Source organism: Anabrus simplex, chromosome X, assembly GCF_040414725.1.
Source record: "Anabrus simplex isolate iqAnaSimp1 chromosome X, ASM4041472v1, whole genome shotgun sequence".
NCBI classification, from domain to species: domain Eukaryota; kingdom Metazoa; phylum Arthropoda; class Insecta; order Orthoptera; family Tettigoniidae; genus Anabrus; species Anabrus simplex.
Window position 1 is genome coordinate 116,425,483 of NC_090279.1, and position 16,880 is coordinate 116,442,362.

Genomic DNA, 16,880 nt, shown 5'->3' on the forward strand with positions numbered 1-16,880 from the left:
TTTTACATGGTGTTTTTTTGTTTGTGCTTTTATTCAGCCGAGGTTGGTAACGCAATGTATTTATCAGCATTGAGGGTAATGACATCACATTCTGTTCACGTTGACCAATTAGAATGCAAGAAGCTACTTTCGCCATCCATGGACGATGGCGGCTGCTATTCTTTATTAGGTTATAAAAGTAAATGTACTTCTCGGGCGCGCGCGACGGCGGGTTCCTAGACATCGCAATGAACACATCTCTCCTCTAAAGGGCATTCCAAGTAAGATTTGCATTATTTTCACTTCCTTATAATGTTATAAACGTTGGGCTGTGGGATGTAAAGTTATACCGCAATTCTATATATTTTGCCATTTCTCGCCATTTTGGCAAATAGTTTTAGCTACTTTTCGACCTCAAGTGTTGGCAATGCAGCACGCTTTTCGTTTTTGTAATGTTTTTATTTTAATCTAGCTACTGCCAACGATCGTTCTCCAGAACCAGAACTCCTGAAGCTTATTCTCTTTGTCCGGAAGTGTCCGGGTCAGCGACCCCGTGTTGCATACTTTTTGACATGTACCTTGAGTGACCTTGCAACATCTGCGGATGTATTTAAGATATGGATATGAGTTACCAAGAGTAGATGTTGGACTCGTCTTCTTTGGAGTGGTTTAACATACAAACTGGCTTGGTAATTAAGGGAAATAACTCGATATCGAGGACTGGCTCTTCTATGGGGCCAATAAAAGGTAAATGATCATTTAGAGATTGATGATAACAGTGTTTGGGTATTGTGCTCAAATTTCACATATATTTGAGAGGTATTATTTATTGTTGAGAAGTTATGTTACGGTCGTTTTGCATTCTTCTTTTATTCTTTTGTAAAATGCTGTTAATTGTGAAGGGATTGTGGTATTTTATGCCTACTCCATTAAAAATCTTCTTTTTGAATAGATCGAGTTGTCAAACGAAGATTTGAGTGGTTAAAAATGATACCAGCAGCATAAAGTAAATCAGGCTTGAATGTGAATCAGTCATATATATAATATAAACAATATACGTTTATATCCACATTACGTATGTAAATCGCTTATTATTTGCATAATTATTCATCCATCATTGCAGTGGCGTATGCTGGGATCAAGACGTGGGCTACCACTAGACTTAGGTTACGGTACCCCTTTTCGATAGTTTGTTTAGTGAACGTCAAGTCTTAAGCGTAAACAGTAAACAGGAAAATCAAAGAGGGTAGGGAGAGTAGAGAAACTAGAAAACAGCTAATGAGGGAACTGAATAGAGTGAAAAAGGAAGCAAAAGAGAATTATATGAATGGCATACTTCAAGAGGGTAATGACCACAAAGGGAAATGGAAAAAGCTGTATTCATATATCAGGAATCAAAAAGGAAAAGGAATCCAAATTCCTACAATGGTGGGAGAAGGGGGTGAACACTATTTAACAGATACTGAGAAAGCAAACCTATTTAGTAGGGAATTTAGAGATTCAGTAGATGATTGTCAAGAGTTGGAAACCGAAACAGAAGATAGAGAGGGAGAGAGACAGAGGGAAACAAGAAGCTTCTCATTCACAAACGAAGATATTTTCAGAGAAATCCAACTGCTTCAGCAAGGAAAAGCAGCAGGGAGTGATCAAATTACTGGGGAGGTATTAAAGACAATGGGGTGGTACATAGTGCCTTATTTAAAATTTCTCTTTGACTATGTCATAAATAATAGTGTAATACCAAAGGAATGGAAGGAATCTATAATAATACCAATTTATAAAGGAAAGGGTGATAGAAGGAAACCAGAGAACTACAGACCAATCAGCCTGACCAGTATAGTTTGTAAAATTCTGGAGAGTTTAATATCGAAGTACATCAGAGGGATATGTGATGATAAAAATTGGTTCATGAGGAGCCAGTATGGATTTAGAAAGAAATTTTCTTGTGAGGCACAACTGGTGGGATTTCAGCAGGACATATCAGATCAATTGGATTCAGGAGGTCAGTTAGATTGCATAGCCATAGATCTTTCCAAAGCCTTTGATAGAGTGGAACATGGAATATTATTAAAGAAATTGGAGGGAATAGGATTGGACGTAAGGGTTACACGTTGGATAAAAGCATTTCTAAATTCAAGGGTTCAGAAAGTCAAAGTAGGAAATAATGTATCTCAGGAAGAGAAAGTTTGGAAGGGAATTGCACAGGGTAGTATAATCGGTCCGTTACTTTTCTTAATATACACAAATGATTTAGGGAACAATATAACATCAAAAATAAGATTGTATGCAGATGACATAATTGTTTATAGAGAAATAAACAACATTGACGATTGTTCAGAATTACAAAGGGACCTTGAAAGTATCCAACAATGGGTTGAAGAAAATAATATGAAGGTTAATGGAGGCAAATCAACTGTTACAACTTTTACAAACAGGAGCTTTAAAACTGAATTTGAATATACTTTGGATGAGGTAGTTATCCCAAAAGATGGCAAGTGCAAATACTTAGGTGTGAGATTTGAAAGTAATTTGCACTGGAAGGGTCATATTGATGACATTGTTGGGAAAGCATACAGATCATTACATGTCATAATGAGGCTACTTAAAGGATGCAACAAAGAATTAAAAGAAAAAAGTTACTTGAGTATGGTTCGTCCATTATTGGAATATGCAAACAGTGTTTGGGATCCTCACCAAGAATACCTAATAAAAGAAATAGATAGTGTGCAGAGGAAAGCAGCAAGATTTGTAACAGGGGATTTCAGGAGAAAGAGTAGTGTATCAGAAATGTTAAAGGAACTTGGGTGGGAATCTTTAAGTAAGAGAAGGGAGAAAACTAGACTTACAGGATTATATAGAGCCTATACAGGAGAAGAAGCATGGGGAGATATCCGTGAGAGGCTTCAGTTGGAAAATAATTATATCGGCAGGACTGACCACAAATATAAAATTAGAAGGAATTTTAGCAGAAGCGATTGGGGTAAATTTTCATTCATTGGGAAGGGTGTGAAGGAGTGGAACAGTTTACCAGGGGTAGTGTTTGATCCTTTTCCAAAATCTGTACAGATATTCAAGAAGAGAATAAACAGCAACAGAGAAAATAAATGAAATGTTAGAGGGCATTCGACCAGTGCAGGTTATTGTATATAAAAAAATGTGTGTGAATAAATTAATTCCATCCCCTGGTCTAAGGAGTTTGGACAGCCAAAGTAGGGGACTGCCTGTAGGGGTGAAGTACAGTGGGGACTTCGAGGGCCCTGGGACCGCTACGGTAGCTGTGAAGGCCCTTCAGGAACTCTGAAAAGTGGTGGCAAAAGGGGCTCTGGTTAAGACGCAGCAGGTCGTTATGCTACTTAGGATCCAGAACGGGTAAAAAAAAAAAAAAAAAAAAAAAGTAAATAAATAAATGCAATGTAAATATTAATGTTATACCAGTTGTATAGTATCATTCGAAGTAATTCCACATACTGTATATCAGTTGACTATATTTGTAAGTAGGACAGGATATATTATAAGTAAAATTTTGTAAACAATATAAATTTATTAAGGATGAGCTGTGTGTTTAATAGAAAACATTGTTAGCGTAAATTGTATAATATTGTATTATAGGAAAAATTTTCTTCTCTTGTTAATTTAATATTTAGTGCTTGACAATAATGTATTTTAGTGTACCATTTGCCACCGAGGTAGACACCTCATTTGCAAATAAAGAGATTTTGATTTGATTTGAACTGCAGCCAATAGTCAACAGAAAAGCCTGCTGTGTTCTCAAGGCTGCTTCACAAGCTACTGTCCTGGCCACTGCCAATACTCGACACCTGATCAGTCGAGATTGTAGCCTAAGGTTTAGCAACGGCTTTGTAGCTAAATGGATAGAATGCTTGTGTTTGGTTCAATTTTCAGATTCAACCCCCTCATACGGTTAATTCCCCAGACTTGGGGACTGGGTGTTTAAGACGTCTTCGCCATTCAATTTATCCTCATTAGGTCACCACCAACCTTATACAGATGCCATGTGCTATTATTATTAAATTAAAATGTTGAATTTTACAGCGGTCGTATCCATCGTTCACTGGTTAATTAGCTTCCTCGGGAGATCAGTGATGATGTCCGACCCTTGATCACGGGTTCGATTCCAACCAACAAAAGAGAACACTAAACCAGAAAGGTAGCATTTCATTTTAGCAGGCCTATAAAAATAAAACTAGTACTCCTATAACAGCAGCCGTGCAGTGTCTTCCTACAAAGATGTAGAAGTAAACGGGAGTGAAATACCAGCACTCTGTTATCTATATAATTAGGGCAGAAGGGTGAGGTGAGGAAGTATATAAAGTGAGTAACGCATGGTTGATAGCAGAGGCGATCTGACTGACCGAAACCTAGCATACCTATCCCTCACCCCCGGTCCCTGCGCCTACCCGGCATACAGCCGCAAGCCATGCGAGGTGAGTTTGAGGGGACAGGGACGAGTGTGGGCTGCAATATCAGTCTCTGAAGCCTTGTTCTAAAAAATACGTGCAACATTTTTTTCTCATTGCTTTCAAGGTTTGTAAATGGACAAATGTGTCGGATGCTTACATTATAACGTGCTTTAGATTTACTCATTCAAGGTTATAAACTTCATTATCGGTTCCGTATTGAATTAAGATTACACATAAAATAAAATACAAAGGTTTAATCCACCTACTCAATACATTTACAGTAATTGCGATGTTTATAAGAACATTACAATATATTACGAGGTACTAGTTTCAACCCTGTGTGGGTCATCATCAGCCTAGCCAAGGTGCATATGGATATGCCAAAGTTCTAAAGCAGAATTACATGGTGGAATGAAATATAAAAGAATGAACTGAATATGTGATGGAATGATGTACATATAAAATGGTGAACCAATGAACTGTTATAGATGTGAGTGATATTGTTATGTTTATCAGTGACAAATAAAATTTTGGATTTATGTCTCATACAATTAAACTATAAGAATATTTATCATACAGTTATTGCAAAATGAATAAAATAAGCTCTGTTGGCGAACACTCTAAAATTGCACATTTAAAAATGTAATATGCCAGTTTTAAAGCAAAATCCAAATGCTTCTATTGAGTTTCTAGAATTCGGAATGTGCCTTCAGGTGGAGATATAAAGTTCAGCATTGGCAGAGAGGGAATCTTTCTTGCATAATGTCCAATAAATCCAAAACAGAAGTTAAATGTTGATAGGATTGTTCAACATTCTTGTAATATAATGAATCTTGCTGTGCTATGAGGAATACTCCCTATTCAAGTAGGAGCCAATAGAACCTTGCGCGCAATGTGAACAACCTTCCCGGTGGAGTGTAACTAAGAGATTGACAAATTTACATCGTTCGCATTTGAGGTTCGGGCTTCACATATAGCCTTGGTTAGTATATGCTACTCTATCATTGTACCAGATTTGCATCAAAGATAGATAGAAAGTGCCCGTCTGCAAGAAACTGCAGTATGTCAGTCTGCTGAATGTTGTTTCTTCGTAGTAATAATTTCGTACCTTAATTTAATTTCACTTAGGAACTTACCATCCTGGGAGAACACACATCCTAAATAACCATACTTTAAATGATCCAACTGTTTGTCTTGCATTCCCAACTAGAGATTAATACTCTTTGGTTTTTCCCCATTGACATAACTTTTGACTGGGAAATGCTAATTTTTTTATGTACTTGCCATACCTCTTTTGAAGCGTAAAGATATTCAATTGCAGGCTTTTCGCACAGCCTGCAATTAAACTCAAGTTGTCAGCATCATTTCCACCCAATTGAGTCCCTCCCGGCTGTTTCCTACCTTTCACTAAATGATCCAGGGTTACTATGAACAACGAAGGACCAAGCGAATAATTGTTTGCGCATTTTGGGCTGTGTGGCTGTTTGCTTACATTCAGGATATGGACTTGAACCTCACTGTCAGCAGCCCTGTAAAAGTTAGATATTTTTCGGTGGTTTCACATTTTCACACCAGACAAATGCTGGGGGTGTTCCTTAATTAAAGCTACAGCTGTTCTCTTTGCAATCCAAAACCTGCCATCATCATCATTAGACATTTCTGAGTCAGTGTGATGTAAAACCAGTAGGGGGGAATAATAATTCAGTTTTCATATTACAGTTTGTAAACCATTGATATCCAGTTTCTGAAGTATAGGTTATAGATCCAGCATAGTGGCGGCTCTCAGCTGATGACAAGCCGATTGGGCCGGGGGCAAGCAAAGTGGTCTGGGGATGTAAGCCACCAGGTTAGAGCCATGAAGCAGCCAACAGACCTCTACCATCCCCTGGAGTCCAGCCAAAATGAGACAAAAATCACAGATTGACAAGAAGTAAGCTATCCAGCTCACACACTACTGATCAATGCCATGTCTAGTTAAAATGCTGCTCTGTCATTATTGTCTCAGAATGTGGAAAAGCTATGGCCGCAGATAATGCAAGCTCTGTTGCAGACAAAATGAACATTACCTTCAGCACAGGTGGCCAATAGCAACAAAGAAAATGGTGGCAATCTGTAGCTTGAGGCTGTCTCGGTTTAATTCTATTATATAAGGCTAATAAATTTCGGAGGGAGAGGGGTGGGGGTCCTGACAAACATCGAGGAGGATCTTTCCTTTCTGCTACGTCAGGTATCATAAAACATTATTTTCCTAGGTACGGAAGTGCCACCATGGTAATTATTAAACAGAATAGCGCACAAATGTGCAAAGTTTATTCCTTGCTGTAGTATATCAGTGAATTTACTGTTTTTTGCGCAATTGCTGAAGTAGTATCGTTCACACTGTTTACCGCGCAGGACACACATACAGTCTATAAAGGGCTCATGGAAACCTTTTCGCGTGCATAATTTGTGATGAAAGCCATGAATTGCCATTCTCTTTATTGGGCTCCTGAAGTCATTGTTCGGTCTGGTCAACTTCTGTTGATCATGGCTTCAGTGGAGTAGAAACTTAGATCTATTTCCTGTCTTTTCCTTCTTCTCAATTATAGGAATTCTGCTTCATGTTTGGTAGAAGGTAGCTGCGGTCTAAGTTTTTCTGTAAGAAAATGCTCTTGTGTACATATGCCATTGTAGATGGTGCCATTTTCGAGATGCCTAACGTTCGTTTGAGAAATCTGGCTTTCACGTTCTCTATGCCATTTAAATCATTCAATGTGAGATAATCCCAGATTAGTTCCAAACCATAAGTGATTACTGAAACAGCCTTTGCTTTGAAGAGGAACATTGCTGTGGTTAAAGAGAGTTTTGTAGGGTCATCTGTCATAAATACTCCTAATGGCTGCCGATGCCCTTTCCCTTATATAGGTCTTAAATGACTGAATGGCTGAAGTGTGAAGCCGAGGTATTCAAAGGAGCTCATTATCTTCACCCTCTCTTCTTCGTATGTTATGCCGACGCCCGCTGGTAATCTTCCTCCCTTTCTGAAAACCATTAGCACTGTTTTGTCGAGGTTAATTTTAAGTTCGTTGCCTTCAGCGTATTTTTCAGGTTTGTCCATAGTTTCTTGAAGATCATCTTTGTTGTTAGAACCTATTACTAGGTCATCAGCATATAGGTACAATTTGGTTGTTATGAATTATTTTTGTTATGTCTGCTGTGGCAATATAGAACAAAAGCGGACTGACAGGGTCACCCTGTAATACTCCATTGCACTGTTTAACAGGATGTGAAGTTGTTTTGCCATCATGGATTCTTACTTCGTTTTGTGCCAGAAGGTGGTTTATTATTACCTTCAATGGGTTATCATGACCGATCATGTTTCCTACATTAGTAATTAGTATGGACCTGTTCAAGGAGTCAAAAGCTTTTGTGAAATTGACAAGTATGGCAAAGAACTTTCCTTTGGGTAATCTTAACACGTCTTGTATGTTGTCCAACAGGATTTTAACGGCGTGAATTGTTCCTCGTCCTTTCATAAAACTGAACTGTTGCGCTGGTATATGCTCCCAGGTTAGGATGCTTAGCTTTTCAGCAAGGATTTTCAAGAATACCTTTTGTATATTATTTTCTAGAGCAATGCCTCTCTACAAATTTGGGTCATCTCAATCCCCGTTTCCTTTATATAAAATTTTGATAATTGAGTGTCTCCAACTTTGTGGCATAATTCCTTTTGTGAAACAGACATTAAATAAGTCCATATAGGTAACAAAATTTCTGAAGTGTCTTTTAAATTTTCGTTGAACACATCGTCAGGGCCTGCTGCTTTCTTATTCTTCATATTTAGTATCGCATGTTCAATGTCACTTCTTTCAAGGCGTGAGGAGTCTGGATTGTTTATTTTCTGAAGAACCAAGGCCGTGTCTAAGTTTTCCTTCTTTAAAATGTCGGAGAAATTAATTTCCCAGTCGGTTATTGCGAGTTCTGAGGTGTGGATGGCTTGTTCTGTTCTTTAAGCCTAAGAAAGGATCTTTCAGACCTGCTTCTGCTTGTAGTTTTGCTTGTAGTTCAGTGTAAATGGCTTTCTTTTACTTAATTAATGATTTGTACTCTTTTGTTTTTGTGGCATACGCTTTGAGTATATCAATCTTGGGTGTGTTTCAGGTTTTATTTAGTAGGTTCAAAGTTTCTCTATGGAGTCTACAATACTCCCCGTTGAACCAGGATTTAGCCGTTCTAGGAGGCTTTCGAATTTGAGCTGATTTAATGAAGTTCATTATGATATGTAAAGCTGACTCAACCAGATCATTCTGTAATAATGACGGTATGACTTTAAGGTTTTCTTTTCCTCTTTCAAGGATGCACTTATCTAATGTTGTCGAGACAATAACCTCAGTCTTCCTCGTGCTTTTAAATTTTTGGCCCACAATTTGGAGTTGAGTGGCTACTGCCATGGCACCATGGTAATAAACACTTAATTCTTCCTCTTAATGGCTGGCTATGTTTTGGTCTGCTGGAAGCCATTCCATGATAGGTAGATCTGATACACGAAAAAAACTTTTTGCTAGTGGATTTTTGTTAAGACATAGCAAACTGACAGTGGCTAATTGTTCTCTAGTAGGAAGTACTGTATGTCGTCAAAATCATCGATGAGTGTTCAGTTTGTTTGCTTGTTTCACTATGCATAGGATAGCAAAGAGTGGGTAGTTATGGGTTCATTTGAGTGTGTGAGAAAAAAAAGTTCACTCATGTCCTCATATAGAGGTGGTGCAGCTCTTTTCAGCCGTACCCCCAATGGAGGTGAGCTGCTTGTACCATTTTAATCAGACACCAGTCTTCGTGCCATTCTTAAATTTATGGCAGTACCAGGAATCGAACCTGGGCATCCGAGGACAGCAGCCAATAGTGCTAACAGTTTCGGAGGTGGATATTTACGAACACTGTTGTTCATTGGTACACAGTTTGCAATGTCACTGCTTAAATTTGATTATTCCGAGTCAGTGTGTTGAATTGTATCTCTCTCTTTCTCTCTCTCTGGCATGCTGATGGCTGATGATTTTACATGATTAATTTAATGAATGTATGGTGCACTAACCACTGTAGGAATGAACATTACTGTGTAATGACGTCTAATGAACAAACACACACCACTATTGTTACTGTTATTGACAAGTTAGATTCTAGTTTACAAGAAAACCTTGTTAGTGACAGGGTTAGGTTAAAGCAGAGGTGCTCACGCTGGGCATTTGGTCTCGTGGGCACACAGCACTATAAGCAGGCAGGCAATGAGCATGTGCTATTCAGACACAGTGACGTGACATTGTGGTTATGTCACAGTCCATGAAGGTTGGGTGAAGTTCTCCCAGTCACTCTCGATCACTGCGGCAATACTGGAGTTCGAAATGGATGGATGATAATAGTTAGCCCGTAAATGGCGAGGGATTTTTATCACGAGTGAGGATCCATGGTTAAAGAACAACAATCTAAATCCAATGGTATGCCTAGAAATAAATAACCTAACTAATGTTATTCCCGGTAAGCATGTTGGATTGTTGGTGAGTTTATCAGTAATTTAACCCAAGCAACCACAAGCCACAGCTTATACACCTTCACTCCATATTATATCAGAAATGTTTTTAAAAAACCTCTTAAAATATAACATTGAAAATTGTAATTCATTTCATACAGTACAAAAATATTTTCAGAGGTTACTGGCCTAACTCTTTATTGTATCTGGTCAAAACGCATAAACAATATAAAATGATGTAGATTTCTGCCCTCTTTCTTTCTGCCTCCATTTCTAACTATATAGTGTAAATAATAATAATAATAACAACTGGATTGGGTGAAGAACAGTCGCAGCTGTATTCTGACATTTGTAAAATGTAAACACATATCAGTGCTCCAGTGCTTGTCAGTCAATTGTTTAGTAATAATAATAATAATAATTTAAAAAACATGATCAGAAACTGTTTTACCACAACATGCAAACAGGTTCTCGTGCCAATTTAGAACTATCCTGGCCGGGCTGAGTGGCTCAGACGGTTGAGGCGCTGGCCTTCTGACGCCAACTTGGCAGGTTCGATCCTGGCTCAGTCCGGTGGTATTTGAAGGTGCTCAGATATGTCGGCCTTGTGTCAGTAGATTTAGCAGAGGAGATTTCCAATAGATTTAGCAGTGGAGATTTAGCACATAACTCCTGCGTGCCTAAATCCGGCACCTCAGCGTCTCTGAAAGTCGTAAAAGTAGTTAGGGAGACATAAAGCAAATATTATTATTATTAGACCTACCCTGCATTCTCCCAATCATAACACTGCAGCCACCTTTCTGTTTATATGTTCTCTGCATCAAGACCAACTGCTAAATATGTAGCGTCAACATGCTTTGTTCCTTCTGCACAGACTAATCATTGGACTAGCCATCTGTGACGCTACCTGTACAGAAGGCTTGTTATCTCACTGTCACATTGCAGGTTCTGTGCACAGAGTTTAAGCTTAGAAGCTGGGAAATCTGTGAAGTGATTCTAAAGTTGCATCCCCTATTTTCTATCCCATTCTTTGTGAAATATTCTACTGTATTGTCTGCTTAACCAAGTGTATTTCTGTTTTTTAGTATGTTATGCACATTGTCTGTGAGTGGTTACTGGTGACAGCATTCCGGGATGGCTGTTCTGTGCAACGAAACAGCTCATCAGAAGTCATCCGCGGCGCGCAACCCACCTTCTAAAATAACCAATGCTACCACAGAATGGCTCCAGCCAGTGTGCTAGAATAAAATAGAGATGACAGGGCCTGCAGCCTGAAAGTTTAGGCTGTATGGTAGTATAAATCTCTGACAGTCTTTATGCGCTTGAGGAAGTACTCGACCATTTTGGAATATTGTGTAAAATACTATTCGAATGTAACAAACCTGTAATTAAGTTCCTTCTCCCTGCACTTCACACTTCTGACTTTACCACTTCATTTACTCGCATCCTGAATTGATTCGTGCAATAATATATTTATCTTCCTGTTCACTAAATTATTTCATCTCTTAAGATGAAGTATTAAGTTTATTCAGACATGTTTTGAATACATATGAGTCATCTTCAGTGACCTACTAATTAAAACGTCAGATTGACATATATGGGTGTATTGTAAAGTCCTTATTATTTGTGATATTTACAGTCCAGTAAAAAACTGTATTAGTGCTAATAATACATAACATTGTAAGGTATAGCCTTTTGCAGACATGCCAAGTCTCCCGATTTGAGCGGGAGAATCCCATTTTTCATCATCCCGATCGCCGGGTCCGATCTCCCAACTTTCAGAGTAATATCCGTAATTTTCGTATTATTTTAAACTCCTGCGGATTTCCTCGTTCTATCGATATATGGCTGAGTATGGCTGGTCGATAGTAGTTCTAATAATGATACCAGATGGCAGTATGGGGCACGGTGGCCAGTCATGTGTTGCTCGTTGGTCTATAATACAGTCATTCTCTTTGCAAGCGAGTCAAGCGGGTAACATTCTCTTTGGAGTAACCTAACCTCAGAAACATAGTCGTTCTACCTGGGGGGAAGATCTGCAGAAGTGCTCGTGTTGTGCCTTAATATTTGTTTTGGCCATAATGTCAAAAAAAGAAATATGATGCAATGTTTAAAAGTGCTTATAGGGAAGTGTTTCCGTGTTTGAGTGAATCCAGAAAGGGACCAACGTTCACATTCTGTACTATATGTAGGTGTAATTTTTCAGTTGCACATGGCAGGAAATGCGATATACTCAAGCACATGCAAACGAAAAAACATAAGGAGTGTGTTCAGTGTGTAGAAAGAAACCAGAAACTGAACTTTTCATGTAAAAACCAACCTGTGATGAATGCCGAGGCGTTATTTACGTCATTTATAGTAGAACATAACCTGCCTGTAAATTGTGCCGATCACGCGCGACCTTTGTCTCGCAAAATGTTTACTGATTCGGAAATCGCTAAACGATATGGGTGTGCTAGAACGAAAACAGCAGCTATCATTACAGAAATGTGCATCGAAGAAAGGATGAAAATTGTATCACATTTGAAGGTGAATGCATTTTCTGTTGCTACTGATGGTAGCAATAAAAGCGACTTGAAGATATATCCCATTGTTGTAACATTTTTTTAGGCCTGCACTCAACGAAATTCAGAGTTGTCTACTCTCTGTGCCTAATTTAGAAGGGGATGCTACTGGAGCTAACATTAACAATCTTTTGCTCTCAACTTTTCGTGAATTCTGCATTCCATTAAAAAACTGCCTAGCTCTTGGTGCTGATAATGCTCCAGTAATGGTAGGATTAAAGAATGGTGTGGCAGGATGTTTGAAGCGGGAAAATAGTAACATAATCATCATAGGCTGCTCTTGTCACTTAATTAATCTTGCTGCCGAGAAGGGTGCGACATGCTTGCCCGTAAATGTAGATGCAAGTATGATATATTTTATTATCTGGAAAAGTGTGTAAAGAGGAAAGAAAAGTTCAGAGAATTTCAGACTTTACACAACACAGAAATCAGGAAAATTCTGAAGCATGTGCCTACTCGATGGTTATCACTAAGAAGGTGTTTAGATAGGATTTTGCTTCAGTGGGACCATTTGGTTACATTATTAAGAAGCAAAATTGTGAGTAAGGATTCTCAGATGGAAACTTTGAAGACTTACAAAATTCCTAAGCACAGTTTAAGTGTCTTGTTTGTCTGAAAATGTTAAGGATTGTCATAACATTTCAACTCACTCCTCAGTTAAAAGGAAAACCCAGTCATCAGTTTCATTAAAAGAAAAGAAACTACTGATGACACTAAGAGCCATGCATTGTCACGTGAAGAACGACTTTTCATGTTCCCTTTCATCAAATTTACATAAATCTTTTTGCCTTTTTCTCTCAAGTTTTATGGATATCTTTGAGAATCCAAACGTAGCTCTTCAGTCAAGTATGCCGCACATCCACTTTTTGAGGTCAGTTTTGGAGGAACTATTGAAGAATGTGATGGCAAGTTTTGTGAAACCAGACGTTATTAAAAGATCCCCCTCTCTCCTTGATGTAGATTATCATACTCCAGCAAATTAAAAGGATGATTGTGATCTGATGATAGGGAACTCTGCGTTTTAGTGAACACCTTGAAGTCTGAGGAAAAGTGCATATTCTTTAAGTCTGTTAGAAAGTGTTTCTCTTCATCATGTGACTACATGCTACACAAATTTCCATTCAAAGATGATGTTTTAATTAATTCAGAAGTTACAAATATATCTGCTGTAAGTAAGGCATCATTTTCTAGCCTTAGATTTTTCATAAACAAGTGTCCGAACATTTTGACTAGTGAAACGGAACATTTGGATAAAAAAACTGATATTCTGCACTCCCAGTTCTGTAACTTTCAGCTCGAAACTGACCTGACAAAAGGAAGAATTGATGTTCAGTGGGCATTGGTAGGTCAGATGAAATCAGCTGATGGTGTACTTAAATATGACAGACTCTCTAAGGTGATGCTTGCTATTTTATCAATTCCACATAGCAATGCAGTATGTGAAAGGATTTTTAGCAGAGTCACAAAGACAAAACACAGTTCAGATCCTTGCTGTCTGAACAAACTTTGGAGAAACTTTTAACCTTGAAATCAGTTCAGCAAGGCAAGTGCTTTGAGCAAAAATTTAGTTCAGAGTTTCTGAAGAAGGCTAAGTCAGCTACTGATGTGTTGAACAACAATTAGTCGTAATGTGATCACCATGTTGAAGGATGAGAAGTCACATGTTCCTACAGTTCAGGTATATCCAGTATTTAGTATTCGCATGTAAATGATGGAAAATATATATATGGACAAATAGAATTGTTAATGTATTGAATTATAATGAATTTGTACATGTTCTGCCATCAGTGATGTGTCGTAATACGTCGCAATTCACTGCAAAATTTTCCTGATTTTTCACTTTTGAAAGTTGGCATGTCTGCTTTTGTCTTTTAAAATAGCTTCGTGTTGTAATTTTTAGCTTTCATTCATTTCCGACGTGCATTACAGATGATATTTATTTGTCGGTTACACTCACTAGAAGGAAAAAATATTATAACATAGAGTTGCCCAATACATACTTCATTATATATGTAGAATCAAGATGTACCAGTAGCATACTGTTTGAACTATAGAAGAGTGACAGGTTTTTAATAGATTTTAATAGTCCTTATAAATGTCTTCATACTGGCTGATGCTGACAAAATTTCCATAGATGGTAGACAACCCACTGGATATTAATTTCCCTTGTTCAGTGATTATCGCTGAAGACTTCATGGTATTATTTATAGACCTATCGGTAAAAATTGACACTTCGTAACAAGTGTTTGTAACATTATAAGTAAGTAGAAATTAATGAAATCTTACTTGGATTGAGTGTCAGAGGAGAGATGTGTTCATTGCGATGTCCAGGAACCCACCATCCCACCCCAAGAAATTCATTTACTTTTACAACCTAATGAAGAGCATTACATGCCACTTTCCATTGCTGCAGTAGCTATTTGCATTTCTATTGGCCAACGTAAAAGGGCATGTGATGTCATTCCCATCAGTTTTGATAATGAGATTCCGTTACCAACCCTGGCACAGTAAAAAACACAAATAAATGGAACATATGAAGGATAACCAGTGGTCTTGTCCAGGCCTTATCCTAACCGTCCTCACGGCAAGAAACTTGTCCAGGCCCTACCCTAACTGTCCGCACAGCAAGAAAAAACAGGCTCTACCCTAACTAGTACAGACCAATGGCGTTCCCACAGCAATCTAGAGGCCTAAGGCCGCTTCGAGGCTCTAACTTGGGGGCTTATGCCCCCAGACCCCTTTTGCTTGGTCCCCATGTCACTGGTCTTGTCCAGGCCATATCCTAACTGTCTTCACGCCAAGAAAAACTTTTAATTCACCTTTCCACCATTAGTCCCTTAGTTCCTATAGTTGCTTTTTTTTTTTTTTGCTAGTGTTAAAATGGGAAACCACGAAAAACCATCTTCAGGGCTGCCGACAGTGGGATTCAAACCCACTATCTCCCGGATGCAAGCTCACAGCCGCGCGCCCCTAACCGCACGGCCAACTCGCCGAGTATAGTTGCTATTAAAACAATAATCATCACAACCACCCTTAGTTCCTAAGTAGAGACATTGGCAGCCTTGTGCACTGCCTGACAACATACTCCACAAGACAGAAACAAAGAACAGTCGTTCCATGTGTGTGTGTGTGTGTGTGTGTGTGTGTGTGTGTGTGTGTGTGTGTGTGTGTGTGTGTGTGTGTGTGTGTGTGTGTGTGTGTGTGTGTGTGTGTGTGTGTGTGTGTGTGTGTGTGTGTGTGTGTGTGTGTGTGTGTGTGTGTGTGTGTGTGTGTGTGTGTGTGTGTGTGTGTGTGTGTGTGTGTGTGTGTGTGTGTGTGTGTGTGTGTGTGTGTGTGTGTGTGTGTGTGTGTGTGTGTGTGTGTGTGTGTGTGTGTGTGTGTGTGTGTGTGTGTGTGTGTGTGTGTGTGTGTGTGTGTGTGTGTGTGTGTGTGTGTGTGTGTGTGTGTGTGTGTGGCAAAAGTCTTGTGACGAGGAAGCAAGTATTGATGACCTATTTCATTCGACATTTGAATGGTGCTGGTAACTAAGAGTGAGGCAGCCTCTTTGTCTTTCCCGACAATAGCAGTGTCATCAGCAAAGCATAATACAGTCACTGGATCAGGGTCAAGAGTTAATTCAAAACCATACATATATGCCACATTTCTGCGAGTTCATTTAAAATTTGACTGATGCTGCAGGTAAATAGAAGAGGTGAAATCGGATCTCGTTGCATTCCCTCACACTCAACGTTGATTTCATCGTTCTGACCTTTATACGTTTTCACTTGGGTTTTATTTTCTCTGAGAAGTTTTATAGTGAATAGTTTTTAGAGATTCTGTTAACTGAGAATGTTAGATTGTCGACTGGAGATGATCATGCTCGGTGCTGTCAAATGCTTTAGTGACGTCCAGAAGCACCATGCATGCACAAGATTAGCATGGTACAGCTGTGCATAAAATGTTGATTATAAATGTTCCCAGTGTCATCACAAACCCTTTCTGATATTGACTTTAATACTATCTAGAGTTTTTGCTATAATCCTTCTGATGATAGAACAGATGGTTATGGGTCATCACCACTACCCTTAAATATCACAATCATCCGAGCAATCTTACAAAGAGCACTAAGAAAGTTTTGCCGTGTGAGTGAACGCTTTAGACTTTTTCAAAATAATTTCCACCACACTCAATACACTTCTCCATACGTCGAAACCAGTCACTGAACCAACTCTGTTTCTTCGGCTACATTTTCACACTCTTGATCCCATGCTGCCAGAAGCTCCTCATCGGATGCAAAACGCCGCCCCTTCAGCTTCACTTCTGGGAAGAGTGTGAATTCACATGGGGCAAGATCAGGACTGTATGGAGGGTGATCAAGCACAGTCAACCCTGATCTGGCAAGAACATCCATTGTTACATTAGCACGATGTGCTG

At 38.9% G+C, this 16,880-nt stretch overlaps 1 protein-coding gene and 1 non-coding gene across 10 annotated transcripts in view; both read left to right on the forward strand.

Moving 5' to 3' along the window:
* Window positions 1–237: 237 nt before the first annotated feature.
* Window positions 238–16,880, forward strand: part of LOC137503388 (pyruvate dehydrogenase E1 component subunit alpha, mitochondrial-like) — a 128,178-nt gene continuing 111,535 nt past the window's right edge. For 3 of the 9 annotated variants that reach the window (XM_068231010.1, XM_068231009.1, XM_068231012.1), the window contains exon 1: window positions 501–726. The gene's annotated coding sequence lies outside the window, so the exon portion shown is untranslated. Of the gene's footprint in view, window positions 261–481; window positions 727–16,880 lie in introns of those variants that run through there. The other 6 variants (XM_068231011.1, XM_068231018.1, XM_068231019.1 and 3 more) reach the window with 6 other exon arrangements.
* On the forward strand, window positions 11,125–11,216 carry LOC137503400 (small nucleolar RNA U109). The gene has a single exon (XR_011019119.1). It is a non-coding gene; the product is annotated as a small nucleolar RNA U109 (small nucleolar RNA).